The sequence below is a fragment of the Desmodus rotundus genome, chromosome 8 (genome assembly GCF_022682495.2).
Source record: "Desmodus rotundus isolate HL8 chromosome 8, HLdesRot8A.1, whole genome shotgun sequence".
Taxonomy (NCBI): domain Eukaryota; kingdom Metazoa; phylum Chordata; class Mammalia; order Chiroptera; family Phyllostomidae; genus Desmodus; species Desmodus rotundus.
This window is the reverse complement of record NC_071394.1, coordinates 9032404-9059596: the sequence shown is the minus strand read 5'-3', so window position 1 is coordinate 9059596 and position 27193 is coordinate 9032404.

The window sequence follows — 27193 nt, the reverse complement described above, 5'->3', positions numbered from 1 at the left end:
TTGTTTTCTTTAAAAATTTTTTTCACTTCAGGAAAAAAATCTAGTTCCTTCCATTGTGTATCCATTCACTCACTCAGTAATTCACTCATTCACTCAATGGATTCATTTATCCATTTATTTCCTCACTCACTCAACTTGTCCTTCATCCTGCAAATAGTCTGAGTTCCTATAATACCGCAGGGACTTTCCCAGAGCTGAAGGTATAATGCTGAACAAGATATCCAGAAATGCCAGCCTTCCCCTCTGTGTTTACAGTTCCATGAGGGGCAATGCTTAATGTGGGATGAGAAATGCTTTGGTGAGAGACGCAGGTCCTTACACGAACACAGGGCAGCACCCAAGCCAGATTGGAGGAGGCGGGGAGTGCTTCCCGCTGGGAGTGACGTAGGAGCTGAAGCAAAGTAGGACCAACAAAGGGGCAGGGAGAGCGTTTCAAGCAGAGGCCACAGTATGTCCTAGGATCAGAGTGTGTGGTCGGGGAATGGGAGGTGAAAGACAGTGATGGAGTGTTTCAGTAACCAAAGGGAGGGTGACCACTTGGATCAGAGAAGGGTCCAAATGGCATATAGCATGGAGCGCTCTAAGCTGTGTCAAAGAACTTCGATTTTATCCTAACCACAATGAATTTCCACTAAGTGTTTGAAGAAGGGAAAATAAAGCGGCCAAGTTTTTATTGTACAAAAATAGCTTGTTCCCTGTATGCTTTTCTTTTAATTTCCTGACTACTCCTTTCTGGATCTCTCAAGTTTGGATTTGCCAAAAATTGTTGCAGTTTCTGATGAAGAACCTGAACTAAAAATGGGTTAGGGAACTGAGACCGCATGTCCCAGCTTAGCAATTCAAGCATGTGTTTCTAAGGATGTGCTTTCTGAACATCCTTAAAGTATCTTAGGCTTTTACTTGGGTCCTGGAAAAGAAGACACCTGTTTCAAGGAAGGTCCAGCCCCTTCTAACTTGGCAGCTGCTCCTCCAAGCTGATGACATTAGGGATGTAGCAGATTGAAGAGACTGATGATGCCATTTCGTAAACCCAGGAGACCATTCCATTAGCTTTATTTCTACAATTTCCTGTGCCCACAAAGAGGGTAAAGATGACTTTATAATTCCTTGACCAGACTGAGATACCAATAGTCGCAGGGCCTTAAAAGCAAGAATATGCTTGAAGTGTCAAATGGGGAATTGATGACTTAACTCATATATATCTCAGAAACCAATCTCTTGCTAAAACTTATGTCTTCTGGGTGAGGTCTCTAAACAGGGGTAACTCAAACTATAACCTTTCAAACCGGGGAAGTCAGGACCCTCTCTGGTCATAAAGACAAGTATGGAATGATATTGCTGAAGGGGTGGCGAGATGAGCTGACTTTTCTCTGAATAAAAGCTGCCGATGCCACAAAACTGCCCAACCCCAGCTGGTCCAGGACCATACGTGACACTTCCCTTGCACCATTATGCTCCTGTCTGAACTTCACCTTTCTGCATTCCTTCCTTCCTCTGCCCCACCTCCTGACGGAACCACCGATCTCCTGCCCCTGGGCTCCAGCCAGTGAGGTAGTGGGCCTTTCCCTTCCCATCCTGATCTCTCCAGCCTTCATGAATTTTTTTTTTTTTTTTTTGGAATCAGGCTGTTCTCTTCTTTTAGATTGCTCTCCAGTATGAGTAGGAAAATACTGTGCTTCAATGGAAAACAGCACATTGTTAAAACCAAAACAAAATTTCCTGTAAGAAATAATGGTAAACAAAAAGGTTAGGAGAAGGTCACTCCCACCTCGCACACCCTACTCACTACACCAGGGAAGGCATCTTATATATATTTTTTTAGCCTAGACTCGTATGAAAACTTACATTAGTAAATAAAATTCATAATTATGTATGTTTACTTTTAAGAGAAAATAAATATACCAATATCGTGGGGGAGCTTTCCCCACAGAGCACCCCCCCCCCCCCACCGTCCACCATGGATGAAAATACATCTACCAAGACATGATCTGCTTGGGGAGTAAAGGTAGCTGATCTCTCAAAGGAGAAGTGCCAGGAGCCTGTTCCTCAATGGGCTTTTATTGGGTTCAATTTGCACAGGAATACAGGTAAGGCTCATCAATCACTGTCAGGCAGTAAGGATCAAACAATAGATAACAAAGAACTCTGAGGGCTTATTCCGAGTCAGGGTCAGTTAGCTAAAGGGCTATAAGACTTTGGGAAACAAACTTATTTCAGGCTTGGACCCTTATCATTTAAATTGAGGGTATTAGCAAAGCTTGTTTCACAGGGTTTTATGCATTCTTTCTTAGGCCTGATTGCCCCCTGGGGAATTCGCCCTTTCCAGCACAGGACTGCACCACCCTCTGTCATTGTTTCAGGCTTAAGTCAGGCAGGGGAAGTAAGGCAGCCAAGGGATTAGGAGACTTCTTCCAGACAGAATGAGGACTCAGGCTATGTCGAAGCAGAGGGGTGAGGGTCCATCACCCCCTTTTTCTATAGCCCCCCCAAGTCCTAAGGCCCTGTGGGCCTCTTTGTGACCATGCCTGTCTTAGGTCGTCCCTCCCTTGAGGAATCTTACCCGTCATTGGCTAACTGGACAGGCTCAGGGCCAAGCAGGGTAAAGTAAAGTGGGCAGAGGCAGCACCCCTGCCAGGGAGATAAGCTTTGTCTCCTTAGTGGCTTATGATCCCAAGGTCTCTGACTCAGCCTTAGCCATGGCAGGGGAGGGGGCGTACAGCTTCTGAAACCAGGCAGGGCGGTTCCCAACACAATATGTTTTCCATTAGCTGATTAATACAACAGACATTGCTTGAGCGTCTGCACTGAGGGTATGGCGATAAGACAAATCTCTTCTATTTTAGTGCTTTCGTGGCTTTCTTAAATAGGAGCAAATAGACCCAAGGTACAAAATAAAGCATGCTGCATATAAGACTGAAACTGTTGGGAATGCCTTTAAGGCTATAATTAATGTTACTGTTTGACAAGCTTTACCCCCCAAATCTGTGGCGCTAACCGTCGTGTTGGGCCATAGCATTTGTTGTCGTCCCAGATTCAGTGTAGGAAACTCACAACACAGGAACTTTCTAAGTGGAAAGTGTGAGTTAACGGAAACCACATACAGTGAGAAATGTTCAGGAAGTGTATGAAAGATATCCATAAATGATATAGCATAAAATCAAGCACCAAAGTGCGTGCAAGGAAAGTTCAGAGAAGTGAAAAATTAGTAAGGCAAGGTCAGAGTAGAGTGCCTGCCTGAGGAGCAGAAAGCTTCCTGGAATTTAGGAAGTGCTCACGGCAAGGGCAGTTTGCACGGGTGTAAGTCAGGCTGGAAGGCTTCCCCTAGAAGAGGCGCTGTGTGTATAAGTACAGAAGTGAGCCTGAGCTGTCTGCTCTGCAGAAATGTCAGCTAACAAAAACCTCTCTGACAAAGATGAAAGCCAAGCACCCTCTTACTGCACATCACCTGCCTGTGCGCCACATGCCAGGCACAAGATCTCCAAAGGCAGACAGATACCCCACAGCGAGGTTGATCTCTAAGAGAGCCAGGTAGAGGGTGAAAGCTTCACCCCCAATGCAGATGCCTCCGAACACCTGGATGCTTGGTGTCGTGTATTCTGAACAGCTGGTTTGATAAAGCTGTTTTTACTCTCCACCTGGATGTTGGTTGTCAAGCCCATCATTAACTGCTGGGAGTTTCCAAAACCTCAAGGAGAGAAACGAGTGAATACGCCTGCCTGCAGTCAGAGCAGGTTCTGAGCCCCACAGGGCAACACTCCTGTATTTAATGGGATGTGGCTTAGCTCTTGGGATTTGCTGTGAATTGGGTCTACGGAGCTGGGAAGTTTCATCCTGGCTGTTCTATACCCTCCCTATGGAGATTTTTATAGAAATTTCTCTGTAAGCCACAGAAGGACTTTTAAAGTTGAAATACTCCGCTTAGTTGCTAAGGGGAGACTAAGAGCATGATTGTGACATGCACTGTTGACAGACGAGGCTGTGTAAGTGCTGACAATTGAAATTATTTAACACTAATTACACTGAAGAGTAGACTCTATTCATTCAGATACTTACCCTCTGGAAGCAGTGGTTATATTCAAAGTGATCTTCATTTTGCCTTTATGATGGCAAATCTTTTCATCTTTCTCCCCATAACAGGGGTTCCCTGGCCCCAAATATAGGCATATCGCTGACACAAATCCCCAGGGTCATTCTGTATCAGTGGTGAATTCATTGCATTTTTTTCTTCTATCATCCTTTACAAGAACAAATTAATAAAAAAATTTTTCCTCTCATTCATGCAGAGTAACTTTCTACATCTCTGAGCCTTTTTGCTTGCTGACCTCAACAATATCAGATTATATCATTTCTACTCTAAGCACTTCCAAAGACATTTTGTTTTCATGCAGAGTTCTTTTCCAAGGCGAATTCATTACACCTTTTTCCTCTGTTTGCTTTTATCTTCTTTTGTATGCAGTTCATTTTGCTATCTAGATTAAACAGTCCTTTAGACCACCATTCTTAATTTGTATTTCTTTCCTCCTTCTTTCCACCCAGTACAATGTGACTGTTTAATAGACTCAATGAATTTTAATGGATTAATATCAGGGGAGAGAAGGAGGGGCAGGGCTCTCAGCTAGACTACAGAGGTTGTGACTGTCTTGGTCAATATTGTATCCTCAGGGTGTGGACCATAGACTTGCAAATAGTAGGTGTGAATGAACAAATATCGAACAGGTAAATCAATGTGAAGTAGGAGTTTCTGTGGAGAAATCTGGGTTTATGTGGTGGGCAGAATCATAGCCCCCCAGAATGTCCAATCCTCAGGTCCTGTGAATGTTAATCTGCACGACAAAAGGGACACCTGTGATTAAATCAAGGATTTTGAGATGAGGAGATTATCCTGAAATATCCAGGTGGACCCAGTATAATCACAGGGGCCCTTACACATGACAGGGAGACAGGAAATTCAGAGGGAAAACAAAGGTGCCAACAATGCAGTTTGGAACCACCTGATCGCTGGCCTTGAAGATGGAGAGGGGCCACAGACTAAGGAATTCAAGCCACCTCTAGAAGTGGGAAAAGGCGGTGAAACAGAAGTCCCCTGCTGCCTGCAGAAGCACTGCAGCCGACTCCTTGGTTTTAGCCCAGTGAGGCTCATTTCAGACTTTGGACACCCAGAACTGTCAGGTAATAAAATTATGGTGTTTGAAGCCACTCAATGTGTAGTAATTTGTTACAGTGGCCATGGGAAATAAATACAGATCACATTCTAATTCAGTGAGTATCTCCCCAAATTCTCCAGACCTCAGATTTCTATTCTATAAATGAACACCATACTTTAACATTCCAGCATATGCACGCAGATTAATTGTTTATGACAGAGAGTGGCATTTGTCTAGCCTCTACGTGGATGTGAGGATTAAATTTAAGAGTATAGATAGAGTGTTTAGTGATACTTCTAATACAAAGTGTGCCCTTCAGAATGCAGGAGTTAGATCCTGGAAACTTGCACAATAAGTGAATTGGCAAGGAGCTAGGTCATTTAATTTCAGGAACCTAGGGAAAGGAGAATGAAGCACTGAGGTTGCTAAGAAGCCTATAAAGCTCCTTATGAATAAATATTTCATTGACTAAGATATAATATAATAAGGATAGCATAAGTAGAATAATGTTAATATTTTACACCTTTTAAACGTGCAGTAGTAAATCCTTCACTTTTCATGGGCATTTAGAATTCCTTGCCAGGAGAGACACTTCAGGGAATAACTTACTTGTTTCAAAATATGTCCTTGGCTTGATTGTGGTACTGTACCTACTAGGCACTTACTTTCCTGTTCTTCCCCAAAACGGGCCCTCCTGTCCCTGCACGTGGGATCTAACAACAGCAGGAGCGCTTTCCATCCCTAACAGTCCCTACCTTTCCTGCCACTCTGGGGCCCACCCCTTACAGTACCTCTTACACCTACCCTCATTCCAAATTTACTGCAATTCTAAAGTTGGGTGCTATTTCCCCTCATCCTTTGGCCTTTCTCAAAGCTCTCCCCCACATTATCTTTGCTGTGCTGCCACTGCTTTATCTTTACTTCCTACCCTTGCCCAGCTCTATTCTATCTATAATAGGCATCACAAAATTCACATTTACCGGAACAAAATGTTCATGGTTGCAGAAAACATACAGACAGACATTCTCGTGTGAAGAAATTTTGCATAAGGGAAACTCTCAGTGGGGGAGGGATGCCCATGCTCTGTAAAGCTGCAGCTCCCTTCCTCTGCTCACCCTGTCCCCAGGCCAGCTCTCACCACAGCTCCCTGGGCCGTGCTCTGGGGACTCAGACACAGCATTACCCAGTTTTAATTGAACTACCTCTCACAAAGTGGACATGTGGCTTCTAAATCTCCCTGTAAAGAATCTGCAAAACACCAATAATGCAGGCACTGAGCCACAAGAAAATACCAGAGCCGGGTCCTCCCCTAATTCTGCTACATGGTTGTTTATCATCCAAATTATGAACAAAGAGCAGGGATGATCGACTCAGATCTGACGGGACATTGGCCCAAAACATTGACATTACTCCGGAGTCTATTTGAAATGTGGATTCACGTCCAGTAACATTATGAATCTCACCTCAGGTGTATCTGTGCCTTGAGGTGTTAGCGCGTAACAGTACAAAGCATTCAGTTCGCAAATAGGAAGATATGAGGACAGATGTTAACTGGGGTTTTTGTAGAAATGTTTAAAATCATGCATTACTCATTTCATCATTTCATGAAATTATAGTAAATGTAGTGATTTAGAAGAGTAGGTTTAATTTCTTAATTCATTTTTGGAAGATAAAAGGTCATGTTCACTGTGGCACAGGGGAAAGACTGAGATAATAGATGGAAAAGAACACTGTAACAAGCCGAATGGATTCCTTTGTCAATAAATACGATGATGCTCTATATAGACACCATTGCTAAACGTTTAAAGAAATAAACATTTAAACAATTACAAAACAGAATGTTGTACTGTGAAATGAATGTGCAAATGTTTTCACGTTTGTTTGTAGAGTTTTCTAGATTATCATTTAATTCTAAAGTATCTGAAAAAAGTTTTTGTATGTGAGCCTAAAAGGCAAAGATGCCCTCACACACCTAGTGGATTTAATAAACATGGTGTTTTATGGGATAAAAGTATAAATATAACCATCATTGGAGCAGATGCTCTCATTACAAGTAAAGGGGAAAATGGGGTTAAGTTTGCAGATGGCACCACACTTAAAAATTATTCACTGCATAAGTCATAAGCAAACTATTGCATCAAAGTTGAAGTAGAAGGCATAAAAAACGCAATATAGGATGCAGTTAATGTGGTCAATGTGTCTTAAACAAGAATAAGTACAATTTTTGCTATATTTCCATGAGATGGGAAATGGCTACAGAAGTCTTTTTTTACACTATGAGTTTTATTGAGGAAATTATTTCACAGCAGAAATTTTAAAGGGCTTCAGAACAATAAGGAGAGCTATGCATTTCTCATTTACAAAAAAACGCCAGTCTTCTAAATTGGGTGACCTTCTTTCTGCGTAATGAGAATCAACTGTCAGTAGCCAGCAGATACATTTGTGAAGATAAACCCACTCGATCTGTCCCTGCAAGGCAAAAGTGGCATTTCACAGTGCTCGCAAAAGAAACGCATACCGCGGAGAGAGCATTTTGAAAATATGTATTTGAAAATGTTTACTTTCTTATTTATTTATTTATTTATATTTTTATTTACTGGGTCAAAAAAGCTGACTTGAGCTCCAGTTTATTTCAAGCAGATGACTCTGACCATCCTGCGAGTTAGGCACCCTTTCCTCCATTCTTGTCCTTTCACCGTCTGCGCAGGTGCTGTTATTGGGCTTGTAGAGCATATTAGAGGATGATATTTATATTTGCATCTCCTCCATTACACTCTGAGTTTCCTGAGATCAGGAGCGAAGCAATGGTCCTACCAGGATGAGAACAGAATCCTTCAGAGTTGCTCCATAAATGTTTGGTAATTGAATTTAAAAATCAAAAACAAAATGGACCAAGGGACTGAAATAATTGGCCAGTATTGTAATTCTGGCATGGACATTAACGACATAATCACAATAACAATAGCGACTGATGCGTGAACTCCTTCATGTTTACTGGGTTCAAGGCACTGATCAAACACTTTGCATATATTCTCTTATTAAATATGCACTCTAATCTTAGTGGAATGTCCACTATTATTATCCCCAATTTATAGATGTGGTAAAGGAACTTGTCCCAAATCTTTCAGTTAGTTGTCTGAGATACAATTCAGGTGGTCTGTTCACAGAGCCCAGATTCTGTGCGATGGGAAAAACAGCTTGGCACCCAGCTTCAAAAGCTGAATTGTGCACTTATAGAATATATCGTACTAACAATGACAATAATAGAATGACAATTACACGTTAAGGACACTTGATGTAATACAAACTATTCTACCTTAAATATATGGGATTTTCTATCCTGCGAAGTTACAGATTCTATCTTGTCAGTCTGTATTCTCCATGACATACAGTTTTGTCTTATTAGACTATTTGTAAAATAGTCATTATTCTGTAATTATAGAATAAATAAATGAATGTATGAATGAATATCATGGTCTTCACACAGCTGATTGTCTGACATTGTGGCACCACAAACCAACCAGTAGTCGAGCTGTAACACCTAGAAAATGTCAACTTGGGAAGTTTCAACCTGTTCTCCAGTGTCTCACAGCTGGTAACTGCCATGCCCCCTCCCTTCCCTTAGCTCACACTGCCCATCCAGATTGTCACTCTCAGTCCTGTTTATTGGGCCTGGAGTAAAGGAGGCTCGGGAAGATGGGATCACAATCTTTAAAAAAAGTATTTAAAGCATCTTCAAGTGTCCCTGCTGCTGTGGTTGGGAGTCATTCCACAAAAGGTTGCTGGTTCAATCCCCGTTAGGGCACATGCCTGGAGTGCAGATTCAGTCCTGGTTGAGGCGTGTGTGAGAGGTAACAGATCATTGTTTCCCTCTCATATCGATGCTTCTCTCCCTCCTTTACCCTCTCTCTAAAAAGAAATAAAATAAAATAAAATAAAATAAAGTGCCTTCAAAGGAAAAGGAATTAAGCTGAGGTAACGTAGCCCTAGAGGGCACGTCTAGGAGTGCTAGAGGAAGTAAAAGGGAGACAGTCTTCACTTAAATAGAAGAAGAAACTTCCTAGTATTTGGCCATGTTCTCTAATGGGAAAGATCATCTTGTAAGATTCAAACGACCAATTGCCGAGAAACACTTCCTGTATGAGGTGGGGGGTAGAACTTGCCCACTTTCTGTCTCAGAGACTTTATGTGATTAAATAAAGATCATGTGGGGTTGTGAGAAGGTACTTACCATACCTGAGATGCCATTGTTAATCGTTAATCATATATGTAATTAACAATAATAGCAGATTATTGCTGTTTATAACTCTTTATTCGTTAGCATCTACATTGTTTCCACAAGTATGAAATTCTGGTGATAATAATAGTACCTTCTTTATGGTGTTGTTGAGAGAATTAAATGAGTTGATATCTATGAAGTACTGAGAATGATACCTAATATATAGTAAGCATATCGTTTCTACTGTAATTTGTTTAATAATAATATATTCCACTCATTGGACTCCTCCTATGTGCTACACATGCATTTCATTTAGGCCTCACCATATCCCTGATGTAGGCATCAATTTCTTTATTTAATAGGTGGGAAATTGGAGACTGTACCCAGCATATCATGCTGCTATCTTTTATCTATTCATTATCTCAAAACAATAATTTATGACAGAGGAGATTGGTTAACCTTCTAGGTGAAGAGCATGATGTTGAGCCAACCCAACACCCATTTAATCCCAGGACCACTGCTCCTTTCCCCCTTTCCCCACGGTTCTTGAGAACAAAGTGTGAAGTGCCCCTTTGCCAATGGGGACTTGGTGAGAAAGGGAAGTACACTCCTCCTTTCTCCGTGATGCTGAGTTTCAGGTCTCTGTGTGTTAGGAGGGGGAGCACAGCCTGAGAGTGCTAGACCAGCCCTCCTGGTAGTCACTAGCTTTGAGGAGGAGAGTGACAAAATTCCACATGTTGTGCCAAAAAGCCAGGCCATGGCATTCCTCAGACCTGCTTCCTAATTGCAACTCTGCTACTTAGGCAAGTCATTTAACTTCTTTCAGCTCATTTCTTTTATTTAGAAAGTGGGAGTGATAATGCTCACCTGTCAGAGATGCAAAGGAATTGAAAGATATAACGTGGAATTAAGCACCTGTTGCGATGTCTACCTGAGACTCCAGTCAAGTCAGCCTCTTTGTGTTCCTTTCTGCTGTTTATGGTTTTTCATCATCACACCTTCTGACTTCCACCCCCCCCCCCCGCCCCCCGCACACCTCCAGCAGCAGAGAGCAGAGCAACTCCTACTGGAGTTACCATTTGAAACTTTAACCCAAAGCAAAGTATTGCTAGCATCTTTAGAAACTAGCCGGGTTTAAACGGGACTGTAAGAAGCTTCACAGACAGCCAGAGGATTTGACAGCCATCATAGAAGTCCAAGAAAGGATGAGACAAAACCATGCCTGCAATGCCACCACCCCACCTCTCCTTCTGTAGCTTAAAAATCAGGATGCCTGTGAAATGAAGACATTTATGCCTCGTTCAAATAGCAGGAGTTCCAGCCTTTCTCAGAGAGTAAGATTTGGTTAAGAGATGTGGCAATGCCATGAGTTCTTGGGAATTTGACAAGGTCAGATCATAAGACTGAGATACTCAAAATCTAGGGATGCCGTAGAAAAATCCACCACCTCAGGACCCGCCCACTGCAGGACAAGTGTGAGGTAGGGAGTTTTGAATTTGCCACCAGAATTTAACGAGCTACTTCCGCCCGTGCTGGAGCCCTGGAAAGCAAGCATCACAAACTCTCATTGAGCGGTCCAGCTGTTCTCCAGAATTTCCTCTCCTGTAACAGCTGATTATCAAGATGTGCACGCACACATGCACACATATCTTGATCATTTATTAAAAAGCAGAAAAATATCTGACACTTTAATGAGATTTAGGTAAAAGAAAGTGCTGTATTTTAATGTTTTCCAGGTAGCAGAAATAATTCATAGAGTTTCTGAAACTCACTCAGCTTAGCTACATTTTTAAAAGTATTTTCACCCATTTTGAAGAACAAGTGTTACACCATTATCAGGCACCAATAGGGCTGCAGTGGAATACGTCGCCATTTCACCTGCACTCACTCAGCGCGGCCTTCACTCAGCTGGGTCTTACTGACGGTCATCCTCAGACTGAGCGCTGTCCCATGGCTGGCATTTCTCAGTGGAGGTGATGTTTTCTTCACACACAGCCCTGGCCTTAAGGTGCATCAGGATGACAGCTGCTGACCTACAGAGTGGTGACTGTAGAAAGTCCTCTTCAAAGATGTGCGGATCAATTCACTGATGAGCTACGATGTAGGGAAAGAACTTGACGACGATGAAGCAAGTTCTCGACAGGACTGAGCAAATCAATTAGTGGGGGATTTTTAGGAAAAAAAATAAAAGCATTGGATAAGGAAAGTGTTATATTGGGTTGGCCAAAAGGTTCATTTTTTTTTTTCCTGTAAGATGGCTCTAGTAGCACTTAGTTGTCTTTAACTTCATTCAAAACAATTTCATTAGATTGTATTGTGACAGCTGTCATATCAGTGTGCATTTAAAAAAATCAAAATTGGTGAATTCTTGTGTAGCCATTTTAATATTGAAGATGGAAGAAAAGATGCAACATTTTTAGCATATTATGCTTTATTATTTCAAGAAAGGTAAAAACACGCCTGAAATGCAAAAAAAAACAAAAAACAAAAAGACTCGTGCAGAGTACGGAGAAGGTGCTTTGACTGATTGAACATGCCAAAAGTGGTTTGCAAAGTTTAGTGCTGGAGATTTCTCACTGGAATGATGCTCCATGATCAGGTAGACCAGTTGAAGTCGAAAGCAATCAAATTGAGAGAATTAATTGAGAACAATCAACATTGTACCATGGGAGAGAGAACTGATGTACTCAAAATATCCAAATCAATATAGTTTTTGGTGAAAATGAAAAACATGTCTTTTATTTTACGGAAAAAAACATATGGATTTTTTGCCCAACCTGATAGATTACTGTAAAAGTCATTTTAAGTACTCAGACTCTAAGATTCTGACGGGCAGAAAGAAACAAAATGATCTACAGGGTAACTTATTTCCAGCCCTGAATCCCCTGGGCCTGAGAATCAGGTGGAGCAGTTCCCATTGTGTGTGTGGTACATGTGTATTGGAGATGCAATACAATCCAAATATGAAGTAGGTAGTAATAGCTGCATTTCCGAGGAGACTGAGGATCAAAGGCTGAAAAACTGCTCCAGACCACTCAGCTCATGAATTTCAGAGCTGGGACAGCTCATTGGACTCTGAATCCTGTGATCTTCCTCTTGACGTCTCCTAGAGCAATTAGCAAGGCAAGACATCTATGAACATAACGACAACGTGAACATGGGAAACTCTGAGAGGAGCAAAGACACCTGCGAAGTTCTGAACAGGTTTGAAAGGGAGAATGGTGACAACATTGCTAGGACAAGAAAGGCAGTCGCAAAACTTGTTTTGTTTGGACATTGTTAATGTTTGGGCTACTTCTAGTGGAAGGTGACAGTCGTCATTGAGAGAACAAAATCCAAAAACCAATTATGAAGTAATTAAGTAACTAAGCTAACACCTAGTACTTGCCAATGATAACTAGTATAGGTGTTTTTGTATGCCAACTCATTTAATGCTCACAACTTTAAGAATAGGCACTATGAGTGGGGAAACTGAGGCACAGAGAAGTGAAATAACTGGTCAGAGGCCACACACAGCTAATAAATGGAAAAGCCAGGAAGTGAACTCAGGAGTCCTGCTCCAGAGTTCACATGTTTGGCCATTATAATATACATGAAATCTGTAGTCACAAAGATTAGGAGCACCTGCCACACCCCTCCCCCTGGGTCAGTAAGGGGAGGCTTCTCAGAAGGCGTAAAGCTTGAATGAGAAAGTTAAACTACTTTTCACATCCTGGTACATGATCTTATTTGGCCATTGCATTTTTTCTCATAGAAAAGGGAAAGAATTAGCTCTGTAAAAGTGTAACACAGAGCTCTGGTCCCAGGGGATCCTCATGATAGTGTCCATTTTCATCTGCACACATGACTGGCTGGGTTATTTGGACTTAAGGTATAATCAGTTCAGCCAAATAATACAACAACCCATGTGTCTGTTCATCTTTCAAATCAGTTTTCTAACTGCACCAAAAACTGTGCTTAGAATGAAGCCACCAGCAAAGACAGAAGCGTAGCTGGCTGCATTTACAGTCCTGGTCAAGTCACAAACAGATGGAGAATATCCCCATTTCACTTACGATAATCGATATTTGGCCCAGAACTATGTGCAATTGCTAATGATGTTTGCTGAAGATGATATATTGAGGCATTTGCTACAGAAATGTGAAACACCAGCTTACAAGGGAAAGAGTTGGGGGCTGGGGCAGAGTTATAGGGATGGAAGTTTCTTAAAAGCATTGTGAGAAACATCATTTGGATATGATACTTGGACAAAGAGTTGATTTATTAATATTGGAAGGGTTCATGGGAGAAAGGAAGTAAGAGGTTATGAGAGAATGACCCTCCCGTAATGGTGGGTGGGAGAATTCTTGCAGTGTGTATGTGAGCCTTGCTGGTCGTGAAGGTCTTTGGGTTTCCTGGGTCTGTGCTGTCCAACATGGTAGCCACTGGTCACACATGACTATTAGCCCTTGAAATGTGGCCGGTCTGAATTGAGATGGAATAGCACATGTAAAGCACAAACTGGATTTCAGGCTATGTGTAAAATATAATGTAAAAGATCTTATGGATCATTTGTACTTGACTACCTATGAAATAATAAAAAATTTAATATATTAATTTAAATACAATGTATTAGTGAAATGAATTTTCACCTGAGATTTTACTTTTTTAATGTAGTAACTAGCAAATTTAAAAGTAATACGTGGCTCATATTATGTATCTGTTGGGCAGCACTGCCTTAAGCCTTTCAAATGGGTTGGACACATCCCTGTTGGTACGAAGAAGCCTATCAGAGTGGCTGGTTTGAGAGTGGATGGGGCTGATGACTCAGGTGGGGAAGTTATCACTGGGACTCAGAGGGTGTCTGCCAGCCATGCTCCCTGAGAGTAGAATACCCATCCTGGGGAAAATAAGTTAGGAAAACGCTTTGCATTCATGGGAGGGGAAGTCTTGCATCTGGCTAGAGACGGGGCAAAAAGAGTCAACGGTTGGCTCCACTGAGGCTAGGCCTGGGAGGTAGCCAGGATTCAGTGACTTCTGAGGAGCAAGCTGGTACCTTGGAGGTCAAGAACCGGACAAAGTGCTGACTCCCAGACAGGGGCTCAGGATGCTCTCCTTTAGTACAGTAACCTGCTCCTTGGAAAGATATCCAATTGGACACTGCTTGCACTCTCTACCTTCAGTTCTTTTATGTTCCTTTTTAGTAAATATTGTTCTTAATTTCATGAACCTCATGTTTGCCCTGGGAACACAAAGAATTTTTGCACAAGCTTAGCCAGGCCTTTAAAAGGAGCATGGCGAGACTCCAGGAAACAGATGTACTGCTCTGTACTGGGGACCTTTCTAATGTTTGAGAAGATAAAACTTCCGTGACACCAGAAACCATGTCTGTATTGTTCTCCGAACCCATGCACCGAGCACAGGGCCTGGAACACAGCCGGCGTCCAGTAGTAGTGGGGTGCTGAATGACGTAATGACTCAAGAGGAAAGTGACACTGAAGAGGACAATGTCAGATCAGCCGCCTCTCCCTGGTGGAAGCTACCCGGGATAATTCTTAGAAAATGTTGCCTTTCAAAAATCAAAGTACATACTAAAGTGAAAACTGGATCTTCCACAAATAATGGAGGAAGTGAGTCTAATAAAAGGATCATAGCTGCCATCGATGGAGGAGTTCCCAGGAGCCACGGCTAAGGGCTTTACATGGATTATCTCATTATATCTACATCAAAGAATTAACTATGACCTATGTAACAGTAAATTTCATTTTATAGATGAGGCAACTGGGATGCAAAGAAGTCAAGGAATCAGCTGAAACTTACAGAGTTAGCAAGGGCGGAGCCAGAATTTGAATCAGACAGTCTGACTCCGGAGTCCATTCTCCCAATCATTATGCTGTAATTGTATTTCAATTAAGTAGCATCCATAAGTGGAAGTATGGTGCATCTGTCTCTCTTTGTGGAGGCTTTTGCTCTTTGTGGGGGTGAGTGTATATGCAGGTAGCTGTGCACATGGGCACTGTCACTAGGGTGCAACTCATGTCTTTCTCTGTTTTGCTCCATTCCGGTAAGATATGAATATTTTATTGGACTCAGTTGGAATCTTTTCAGTACATTTACCTGTTTCTGCTAATTACATTAAAATGTAATTGCCTTCAACATAGTTGCATATGTAAGTAAGTTGATCTTTCAGATTATCAGATTCTGTGAGCAGAGCTAATATTTCTGGTTCCAGATTGTTGAGGTACTACTGCCAATGCACACACACACATGCACACACACTCACATACATGCAGACACACATACATAAGCTCAAAGAGCTTTCTCTGGACTGTGTACCTTACATCTACAGTGGGTCATTTAGAAAACTCTCAATCCTATTCAAGTAACAGCATGTGAGATATAGGCTCTCCCTTTATTTTAGCTACTTTTTTATTTTATGCAAAGCTGTTTCTTACAGTGCTATATATTTATTTTTTTTAAATGTGCAAACAATGTAAATGTCAAATGAGAAGAATAGTTAAGCAAACAATAGCTCCATAAGATAGCACATTACATTCTATTAAACTTATAAGTACAAAGAAGCTATTTATAAGGAAAAAGGAGCCATGATTAAAAGTTAAATGAAAAAATAGGATGTAATATATTTGAATTAGGATATCTGTTCTCTATAGTAATATTTGTGGAAGGGAGAATATATACCAAAATAGTATCTAATAGTGTTATCTATTTGCATGGCAGGATTAGAGGGCTTTTTCCTCCACATATTTATACTTTCCAAGTTTTCTATTAGACACACATTTGTTTACATATGTGTATATATATATATAAATTTTTTATGATTACAAAAAATTTGGATGGAGCTGTCTATTTTCTATGGTGTGATTTGAAAAAAAAAAACCCAAACATTTTGAAGAGGTGACATTTGAATTGAAATTGTATGGAGGACAAGAGACCAGTCATCAAAAGAGCATTCCTGATAGGAGAAGAGGAAACACTTCAGGGAAGAACAGATGACGAGTGACTGGATGGTAGGGGCTGCGAGTGGAAGAGTGTGATGCGAGAGGAATACAGAGGTAGGTGGGGGTCAGACCATATAAGAGTCAGGAGAATGGCATGGATTAGATTTCCCAAAATGGGAAGTGTACAAGTTGCCAGCAATTAATTTCAGCCTTTCCCAGAGAAGTGTAATGATCATGCTTATCGTGAGTAAGCTGTCTAATGTGGACCCAGGGACAAATTCTGAAGTGTTCTAATACTAATCCTACAGTTACTGTTCATCTCAGAAGCAAAAGAAGTGTGCTAAGGACACATACAATTAACTGAGGAAGGATTACACACACACACACACACACACACTCACTCAAGGGGTTGGTGCTACCACAGGAATTTGGCTATGACTTTTGCTTGTCAGGTTGCCTGTTGTGCATGTGGGTTACTCTGTGAAGGCAAAGCCATTGGTCCAAGATTATGCCAGAGTCCTGTGGGCCAGAAATGAAGGTGGAGTAGTCAGTGTTGATCTTTGGGAAAAATGCAAAGGAGAACTGGTGTCCAATTACTGAGAGAGAAGGATGAGGGAGCAAAGACTGCAAAGTCCAAGGGAGCAATTATAGAGGGCACGGGAAAAGGGATCCAAGGGCAGGACCAAGACCAGAGTACAGGGAAGAGGGAGCTCGCTGGCCCAGGAGTGGAGGGAGGACAGATGCCCAGGAACAACATTCAGGTGGTGAGGACACTTGTACCCCACACATGGACACACATGTGGACAGAAAAGGGCTTCTGATAGGGGTGCACAGTGGAGATGATTTGGAGAAGAGGATTAACATTACTTAGTTCGTAATTCATCTGTGGAGCCCAAGAGAGGATGAAGAGCAGGCTCAGGCTATTTGTCACATCTGCATGCCCTCAAGCCCTTCAGTAGTGTTTTTGTAGGTAGGCAATGCCCAACAACTATTAATTGCTTTGAACTGGCAAACGGGCCACAGCAGAGAGCCAGCACCTCCCTAAAGTTTCAAACTACATTTCAAGATGCCCAGAGGTACCTAAGCGGTTCCTGTAGGGAGTGATGGGGAAGAAACCAAGCAGAGCCTTGAACCTCTGCCCAGCCTACACCAGGCAGCTCTGCTCTTGTCTGAGTCACATACAGGGATCTGGGAGAACTGGAAATAGGATGCTAATGAGAAACAGCATTTGAAAGCCATTGACTTCAGGAAGGGCAGAACACATCCCTTTCCCCCTCATTGGCCGATTCAAACCAAGACACGTGGGAGCTAGCAAAAAGCAAGACAAAATTCCTGGGGAGAGCCTTTACATGTAACCTAAATACAGACAATCTAATTAATCGATGACTTCGGGAAGGGTAGTGTCCTCTCAGCAGTCACCACCTGGATCACCAGCCGCTCAGTGTGGTCTCCTGGGCAGCAGGGGCCGCCATAAGAAGAGCTGTTCACTTCCATACAGCCAAAGGAATCCCTGTTGTCATTTTCTCCACTCTCTTCTCTTCCAACATAAGCTATCATAGGCAAGATCCTGCCCTTTCTTCCACTTTTGACATTTATGAAGTGAAGTTCCCATCTGGCAGCTGCTCCCAGCAAACAGAGATTGACTGGAAGCTTCTGTAAGAGCCTCCGGAAATTCTCTGGGCAAGCCCTACATTAGGTTGCATTTCTTTGCCTTCTGCTCTGTGATGTTTCCCATGAGGATTTAGAAAGAAGCAGAGAGGAACCATCTGACTTGATTGTGTTTAGGTGATTAAAATGGGGACTGAGGGTGTCAAGCTTTTCATGTAGCAGATAATATCCTCTGGTTCGGGAATTGCTTTAATTAAAAAACCATGACTTCTGTGAAGCTCTCTCAATGCACAATAGTCACAAGAAGAGGAAGCAAATGAAACAAATCTCCAGTTAACATTTTGGCAAACTTCCTTTACTTGTGTGTATTTTTTAAACCCCAATGTAATAACAGTTCTGGACTTTTAATTTTTATTTTATATGTAAGTGACAAAGAAATTGTTGGATGGGCCTTTATCCTAGCTCTCTTCCATCTTCTAAGAAATATAAATTGCTTGAGGGGGTGGTGCTAGAATTTCAGACCAGAAGACACACGCCAGATGGCTTGCATGAAGCTGACCCGCCCAAGGATATATGCCTTAGTCATTAGGATGTGTTGTAAATATTCCTGCAAAGCCCACAGAGTGATGGCTCTGAACCCTCACTCACACTTAACTGCCGACATGTGGCTTTGTTTCCGCGTCTTGTGCTCCCATGTCCATTGATGTAAAGGAAGCACCAATTAGATAACACTCCGTTATTAAAGGCCCAGGCACACGCCAGCTGAAGGGGTGACCCGCCTTCTCGTCCAGAAACAATGTACAGCCTGCTGGGCTGAGGTTCTCCGGTGTAGTTTGCTTTTGAGATTCTCCAGCACACCCTATAAATGTGTCTAAGGCTGCCCTGTTCCGTTTGTTTATCCCAGGGTAGAGAAAAGGAAAATCTAGCTGGACCCTGCAGATGACAGCAGGGAGGGAAAGAGAGGGGGGGAAATGGGGAAAACAGGAAACAGACTAGTGAGAAGAGACCAAATGCTCAGTCAGGAAGCAGGTCCTCTAAACTCTGTAATCTGCACTGTGCAGCTGGCTTGCTTTATGGCTTGCACAAATTCAGTGGCGGTCTCGGTGTGCCCCGGCATCTCCTGCTAGGTAAGGGCTCATCTTCCTTTTCAAGAGGAATGGATGCTCTTACACCTCTCCTGTATGACCATTTTTATTCTTAAGGTCTCAATCTTAATGCCACTTCCTAATCCTGACCCCCTAGCTGAAGTGGCACGAATCCTGCCCCATTACTCTATCATTATTTCCTGCATAGCTCTTACCCATCGTGCTTGTGTGATGGTTTGTTTATTATTATTAGTGATTATTATACTCGTGTGTGGCCTCTTTCCCCAGAGGTGGTAAACTCCATGCAAGTGAGAATACATCTCTCTTATTACTACCCTGTCACTGGAGTTTAGCACATGCCTGGCCTGTAGTAGACGTCTAAAAAATATTAATTGTGTAAGTCAATGAATGAGTTTACCAGATAGTATAGATGGCACGTGAAAGGAATGGGAAGTAGCAAAACGTACTTTGTCATTGAAGATACATCTACTTATTAGAACTTCCAAAGATACATTATGAAGCACAAAGCTAAAGTGATGGCCACTGATTAATACTTAAATACAATGAAATATGTGGAAACTCAGAAATCTCAGGGATTATATTTTAAAAGACGTCTACTGTATTGATTCCTTAGAAGGGTTTTTAACATTACATTTTTTTAATATTAAGAAATAGGGGTCTTCTCACCACTTTTGACATCATTCTTAAAATACCCACTAAACCAAAGCCATTTTGCCCTGATGAATTAAGTGCCATATTACCACCCCTGGGTAGGCTTAAAAAAGCCCTCTCTCTATTTCTTTGCAAAAATACAATTAACAAAGAGTTATTCTCAGGGAGTAACATATTTTTTTCCAATTTGCCAATTAGGATGAGAGCTATTTGTTAACAGCCATAAAAGAGGAAATGGTACATAGGCCAAGAGGAAATTTGAAAAGGAAATGTGATTGGAGAAATTATTTTGAAAGGTGAAATGGAGGAAAGAGACAAAGGAAGAGAAAAATTAGAAATTGGAAATGAAGTCATTCCAGCCCCTCTCTGATACCCTCTGCTCCGTGGAGCTGAGGAAGCAGGACTTGACAGAGGACTCCATAGGCTGACAAATGGAAGCTTCAAAGACCCTGTGAGCCAGCCATGGGGTGCAGCCTTTGTCTAGACATGGTCAAGTCTGGGGCCCTTTGATTCATGCTGTCCTCATTTGGAAAATGGGAGCAGTAAAATCTCCTTCAAGGGCAGCTATGAGATGAAGATCATGCATATAAATACAGCAAATCAAGCTCAATTAATACCAGTCTCTTCCCGTCCCCCTTCCCTATCCCCCAGCCTTACCCAGACTCCACAGAAGAAAGTCAGGCAACAGAAACAAACACTACTGACTAAATATTTGGGCTTGCACTAGCAATCCAACATCTCTTTCTGTCTGATTCCTGCAATTGCACTCCTTTTTTATATGAATGATTCTACTTCCCAACTTCATGAAACCCACTCATGAAGATAGTTGATGTCCTCTTGATTAGTGTGGCCCCTGATAATTTTCAGGGTTTTAATTTTAATTATTTAGTTGTTTAGACTCTTGGATAATATAAGAAAGTATCTGAACCCGCAGTAAACTATAAATATGTACACATACATATAGTATGTGTGTACATATATGTTCTATCAGCACACATATATGTAAGTATGTATGAAAAAATATATTCGGAACCTTTCCTGCCAGTTTGTCTCCTTGTCAAGAACCTCTAATCCTGGCTGGTTTAGGGCTGGAGACGTTGAGTCCACATAACTGAGGAGCCCAGCGTTCCAACAATGCTGATTACGTGGGATAGTGTAGCACGCATCGCAGCTGTGGAATATTTGGGCTGGTTTCCCAAACTCAGATGCCAGAGAGAGTTTCCTGATGCCACACTCACACCCTCGAGGACTAGATGTTGTGGGCTCAATGGATGCATGTCAATACTACCAAAGCATTCGGTTCTTAGGCCACGCTAGTAAAGATCTTAAGTTCAAAACAAGGCAGGTATTTCTTCCAAGGCATTTGCCAGTGGTCAGGCCACTGTCTTCAGACAACACCAGTAAAAAGAGGGGGTTCTCCAGGGCTGCTAGGGTCTTAACAACTTACCCCTGAGAAGTAACAAAGGAATCTGGGGGTGCTTCTCATGAAGGGGAGAACCAAAGAAGCTATAGTCATTGACTTCAAATATTTGACCGACAGTGGGCAGAACGGGACTAGCTTTATCCTACTTGTTAAGAAAAGCAACATGAGCTCCCATGTGCAGGTAATATGGTAAGTTAAAACAGGATTTGCATTTTCAAAACAGGAAAGGATTTTCTAACAGCTAGACCTGCCTGAAAATGAAATGGTAGTGAGTTTTCTGTCACTGGAAGTATGGAAGATGGAGTGGGGCTGATGGAAAACCTATCTGGGATGTGAGATTCTCTTCAGTATTTCTCTGAAGCACAAAAAGAGAGCCAGTGAAGCTGTTCATACCAGTTCTTGCCTCGACCCTGAGCAGAGACAGCTGAGATGGAGCAGAAGGAGATGATGCTCGCAGAGTACCTAACTCTGGTTGAGGGCAGTGCCACCACTGACACGTTAGCCACCATGATCTTTGCACTCCTTGCACACGCCAGGCTCAGAGCCTTGGCATCGGCTATTCCATCTGTCTGGAGTGCTCTTTACATCAAATTATTCTGGTCTCAGCTCAATGTCCCCTCTTTACAGAGGTTTTCCCTACCACTCTAGCTAAAGTACTCACCCATTTCTCAATACTGTTTATCTCAGTATTCTCTTTCATATTTATCACTGTGTATGATTCTCTTCTTTCTTTATTGTTTACTTATTTGTATCTTACCTACTTAATGTAAACTCCATGATAGCAGGACTTGATCTTAGCCACCACTGTAGTTTCAGGGCTAAGAGCAGTGCTGGCTTGAATAAAGCCCCCTACGTGTACTTGTTGAATAAGACAGTGACCTGGCACTCAGCGCAAAATGATGCTGAGTTAGATAGTTCTCTCCCATGTTATTTCTCCGATATTCTATGTCTGATGAGCTTGATCCAAGTAGCTCCAACCCTTTGTCCCTTACAAAAGCATCATGATGAAATGTATGCCTCTGTTGATGCACCAGTGGCCTGCCTCCTTCTGTGGTCACAGTGGATTGGGTTAGGGGTGAGTACTGGACCCCAAACTCACCAGTTAGAGATCTTCCCAGGAAGAGTTGAAACTGAATGCAGAAAAGAGCTGCTGACTCGCGGAGATGGTAGAATGTGTGGTATACGAGGCTCAGCATTTCTCCATCCTGTTGGAATCCAAGCTAGTGTAGAAGCGAATAAAGTTGGTCCCAGAAAGAAACAGAGATGAGATGAGCGGCTCAATCTCAAGTCCATTAGACTGAGGCCAGGTCATCTGGCCAAATTCCTGATTATGGGAAACGTTCCCAGGATTCTTTCCATAAATGACCCCTTTTGCCTAAATCAGTTGCAGTAGGTTTTAAGTATTATTCATAAAGAGGGTGCTGATTAATATAGAAATCAACTGTGTGAGAGTGATGGGGACAAAAACTTGACATATGGACAGGTGGAAAGCACTCAGAAATAGTCATGGACTTATTTAATAAAAAAAATAGTAATTATGATACACAAACAAGATCTGACAATGCAGTTGAGAATAGCAACATCTGTGCCATGTGATTTTTCCCCCATAAGTTATATTCTCTCTAAATGACAAGTAAACCATGTAGCCCCTGAGAAAGACATGGGAGCCCAGCTTGAAAAAAGACCCACCATTAAACAAGTCTTGAGAAGACCGAATGCTCACAGTACGTACTGGGAGGAGATTTTTGGCAGCTGAAGAAGCAACTGGGCATTTTCCAAAAGAGCGAGCGGCAGTGGAGAGGACTCAGGCTAAAGCTGCAGGGTTTCCTCAGGGCCTCTTACCGGGTTGGATCCAAGACTGTGCTGTGCTTCCGCGTGATTCAGGAGGAGGCCACAGCAGACCCAGATGTGGGGGAGAACACCCTGGATGACTGTGGCTGGGGCACTTGCAATAGAATGTGCAGCCATGTCCCAGCCAGTCGCAAGGGATGCCACCCCACACGCAGAGGTTATGAAAGCTGGCCGATTGAGACACCACATCCATCCAGGCTGCTCCCCAGCAGGAGTCTGGGGAGACAGCTGCACTGTGGGGCGCAGCTTCATGCAATCGCTTGGTAAGAGAACACACTGAGCTGAGACGCCAGATCTGCCCTCCTGGGTGACATCCTTAGGAGGCACATAACTCAACTTTTTAACACTTATTCAAGAGAGAAGAGCCGTACTTGGGGGAGACAGTCATCGGAAAGCCAGAGGGCCCAAGGGTTTAGTAAAGCCGGCTGTTTCAACTTCTGAAAATAAAAAATAACAAAGTTTAAAATGATACACTGTTTAAAGTTTAACAAATACATCAGAATCCATTTAACAAATACATCGGAAGCCATTTAACAAATACATCCGAAGCTCCAGATAGTGTGGAAATGGCATTTTTGGTTTGGTGTTGCTTATTTCTAGCAAAGATATTTGGAGATAGAAAAATGTGGTTGGAAGGGAATGGGAGTTACTTGGATGTGAACACTAGTTCTGCCTACCACTTGAGTGAACTTGGAGAAGTCACCCAATCTCTGAACATCATGGGAAAAATGGGGCACGGGTACATGTCATCTACCATCCAGCACAGAGAGCCTGCTGTCACAAGACAGTGCCTCTGGAAACCGATGGAGCAAAACGCTGGGATGTGTCAGTATAGGGCTCTCGGCTTACAGATGGTGGCATGAACCTTTGTGTAGAAGAAGGAGAGATAGAAGGAAGGAGAAGCTAGTGAAGATTCAGAAAAATAGAAAGTGACAGTAATAGCCATTGTGTAGTAATATGTTTTGGCCTGGGTGGGAGGAACGTGATAGGAGCTTGAACTAAAGGACTTGTACATTTTCCGGGAGGTACAAAAATACTACCTGCAATCCACCCCTCCACACAGCAGACTATAAGCTACGTGAATGCAGGCCCTATGTTAGCTTTACTCAGTGTTCTAGCCTCAGTGTCCATCCCAGTATCCTGGCAAATAGTGGGTGTTCAGTATGAGTATTAAATGGATACATGAATAATGTAGCGAGGTCATGGATGGGCCCAGGTATTTCTGCTATTATAAATCTCTCTAAGTGATTCAATGGGAAAAATTATCTAAAAAGTTTGTCCCGAGCTGAGAACCCACGGTTCTAGGGAATGTGTTAAGTCCTGTGCATTTCATGTATGCATGTTCATGGGTAGGTACATCCATGAGAAATGTCTTGAATCTGTCTAGGATCCTTGGGCAGACCCTTAGCACTTTGTACAGAAGGGACGGTCTGTGTATGTCACCAGTGTGGCCAGCAATTCTGGTTCTGTTATGCTCATACTTTTTCTAAGTCCCCCTCAATCTGACTCGGTTTAACAAGTACTTACAGAAAACTTTATCGAAGCCAAGCCACCTTCTGCCCTAGTACTAGGCTAAGTCCTGCCTTCAAGGAGAACTCCACGTGTAGGGAAAGACACACATGAAACCAAGTTCAATGCAAGTGTGAGATGTATAGTCGCTGACAGGTGCATGTGATATCACTGCAGCCCTGTGGAGGGCGTGGGCCAGCGCAGGGAAGAACTGACACTTGAACCACATTTGGAAGGATGAGTAGAGTCCATGAGACTTTCAAGGAATCAGGGAGGGCATACGAGGAAGTGAAAATTGCATTTGCAAATGCAAAAGTGAGGCGCACAGGACCAGTTTGATGTGTTTGGAGAGCCACCAGTAACCGCATGGCAGAAGCAGTAAAGGTGACAAAGGGAGAAGCAGGTAAGGTTGGGCGAGCCTGAGGAAACATGAGGCATCTCCACTTCCTTTCAAAGTCATGCCCCTTCCCCCCCCTCCTGCCACCCCAAACGCAGGCTCACCAGTTACATTTCTATTACCCCTACCCCCTTGCTCATGGCCCTTGATTCGTCCTGAATCCTCAAGCCGAACATCACACTACCTGCCTAGCAGGTTCCACAGGCAGGGCGCCTCATGTCTCCATGGGAGCCCCTCTTGCTGAGATGGTAGCTGGCAGATTTACTTCCAGTGTGATTGTTGCAAGAATTTGTCTAACGGAATGAATGATCAACCCTGAGTAAAGGGATTATGAAAAACTTAATAGCATTGTAGCAATGTGGCTGTTAATGAAATACAGTTGGCTGCTCCCACCATTTGGCACCAACCAACCCAACACTGTCAACATCACAATACGATATTTGTTCCCAATTATTTTACAGCAACAACTGAAATACAATATGATATTAATCATATTTATTATAAGTATCAATTTGAGAAATTTCTGACATGCCAGAAGATGAATCGGTTTATTATGAAAAGCAATTCTACTTGGTGCATGCCGACTGCTGCTGTATAATAAATAGCTTTTGTAAGAATTTTTTTAAAGAAATAAAGCAAAAAATAGCACTGAAAACAAAAATGAAGCATCAAGACCCTTCAAGTGCCTATTTCTGAGGGCAAAGCACAATTAAGATACCCTGTAGGAGGCCAGCAGGTTCAGATAAGCCTTTGGAACATTCCAGACCTTGAGAAAAGAGAGCAAGGAAGGTTTCATGACTAGGGCCCAAAGAGAAAGGGACACTGGAGGTAAATGACACTTTCTAAACTCGCAGCACACTCCAGCCTCTTACAACACTGCCCCAGCATGCACTGCTTTAGGGACTGTGATTACATCACTGGCTTTGTCCAGGAAACTCTTGCTCCAACTATCTTGCAGGGCATTATATGATTCCTTCACTTCTGTCAGGTGCCTTTTCAAATACCTCCTTATCAGCAAGGTGTTTCTGACAACCTCGTTTAAAAAAAAACAGCCCTCCCTAAAGCTTATACATATTTCTTTTCTAATAACTCTGTAACTGTATTTATATTTGCTTCTTATAATCTTCCCTTGCTCCTTCTAAGCCGTAAACCAAATGAGAGCCGAGCATTTATTTTGATCACTGACTTGCACATGTATGCCAGGCACATAACAGTCAAGAACATTTGTAAAGTAAATGAATGAATGGAAGGATGAACGAACAAATGAATGGATAGATCCATTCAGTCAGTAACGTCTTTTTGAACTTAATTTGGACAATTACACCTATTTAAAACATTCCTTCCTTTCCTGCTTACTTTTGATCTCCTCTGTTCCAGCCCCAGTTTAATTCCTCCTCATTAGAGCTTTTTCAAGAACTTCCAAACCTGTTGTTCTTTTTGAACCCCTTCAACTCATTCTTGCTATTACCACCAAAGTGCCTTTAAGAAAAATTTGCATTATCTCCTTGCTTCACTGAAGGGGTTGAAATCTTCACATGTCTCCTGTGAAGATTCTTAAGGATGAAGCTCAAGATCTCCAGCGTGGCGTACGAAACACTTCACGGTCAGGTCTTGCCCGTGTTCAGCTTCATCTCCTGCCTCCTCCCAGTGCACACTTCACGCACACTACCCGCGTCTGCTGAATAGGTATCTTTCCAAGCGATTCCACCCTCTCTTGCTTTACGGCCTTTGCTCAGTGCCTCTCTGTGCCTTATGGCTAAATTGTCTGTCTTTTTCTTCTGCAAATCTAAAATCCTTAACCACAATGTAAAATTGACACTTTTTACTTATCAGAGAAATTCTTCCTCTGAGTCCTCTCACCTGTTCTTTTCTTCGTAACTTTTTGCTGTTAGCTATGTCCAAGTCCTTGATTTTTATCATGCAACCGGAGCAGAAAGAGGAAAAACCTGGAGCTCGGATAAAGATGCTTCACTCACCCTGTATCCGTAGTGCCTACATGATAGGTCATCAAGCCCATAGCAGGCGCTCACTAGATGTAGTCTGAAGTCTGAAGTGCAAGAGAAAGCAAGCTCATGCAGTGTAACACTAAGAGTAGCTCCTGCGGAAACAGGATATTCCGATACTTTATTATCAGCAGAATGGGCTATGACTGTAGAAATGAACAACCTATGGAGAAGTGATGAGGACCATGGGAAGGTGGGAAGATAACTTCATGTGAGCAACTACAGTAAAGTTAAATGCTAATAGCAGCAGTGTTGACCCACAAATCAGAGGCTATCACTATAGTGTCCAGTCCAATATGTGGCTCATAGTGATCAATGAGCCAGGAAATCAGTCAGTCAGCCTA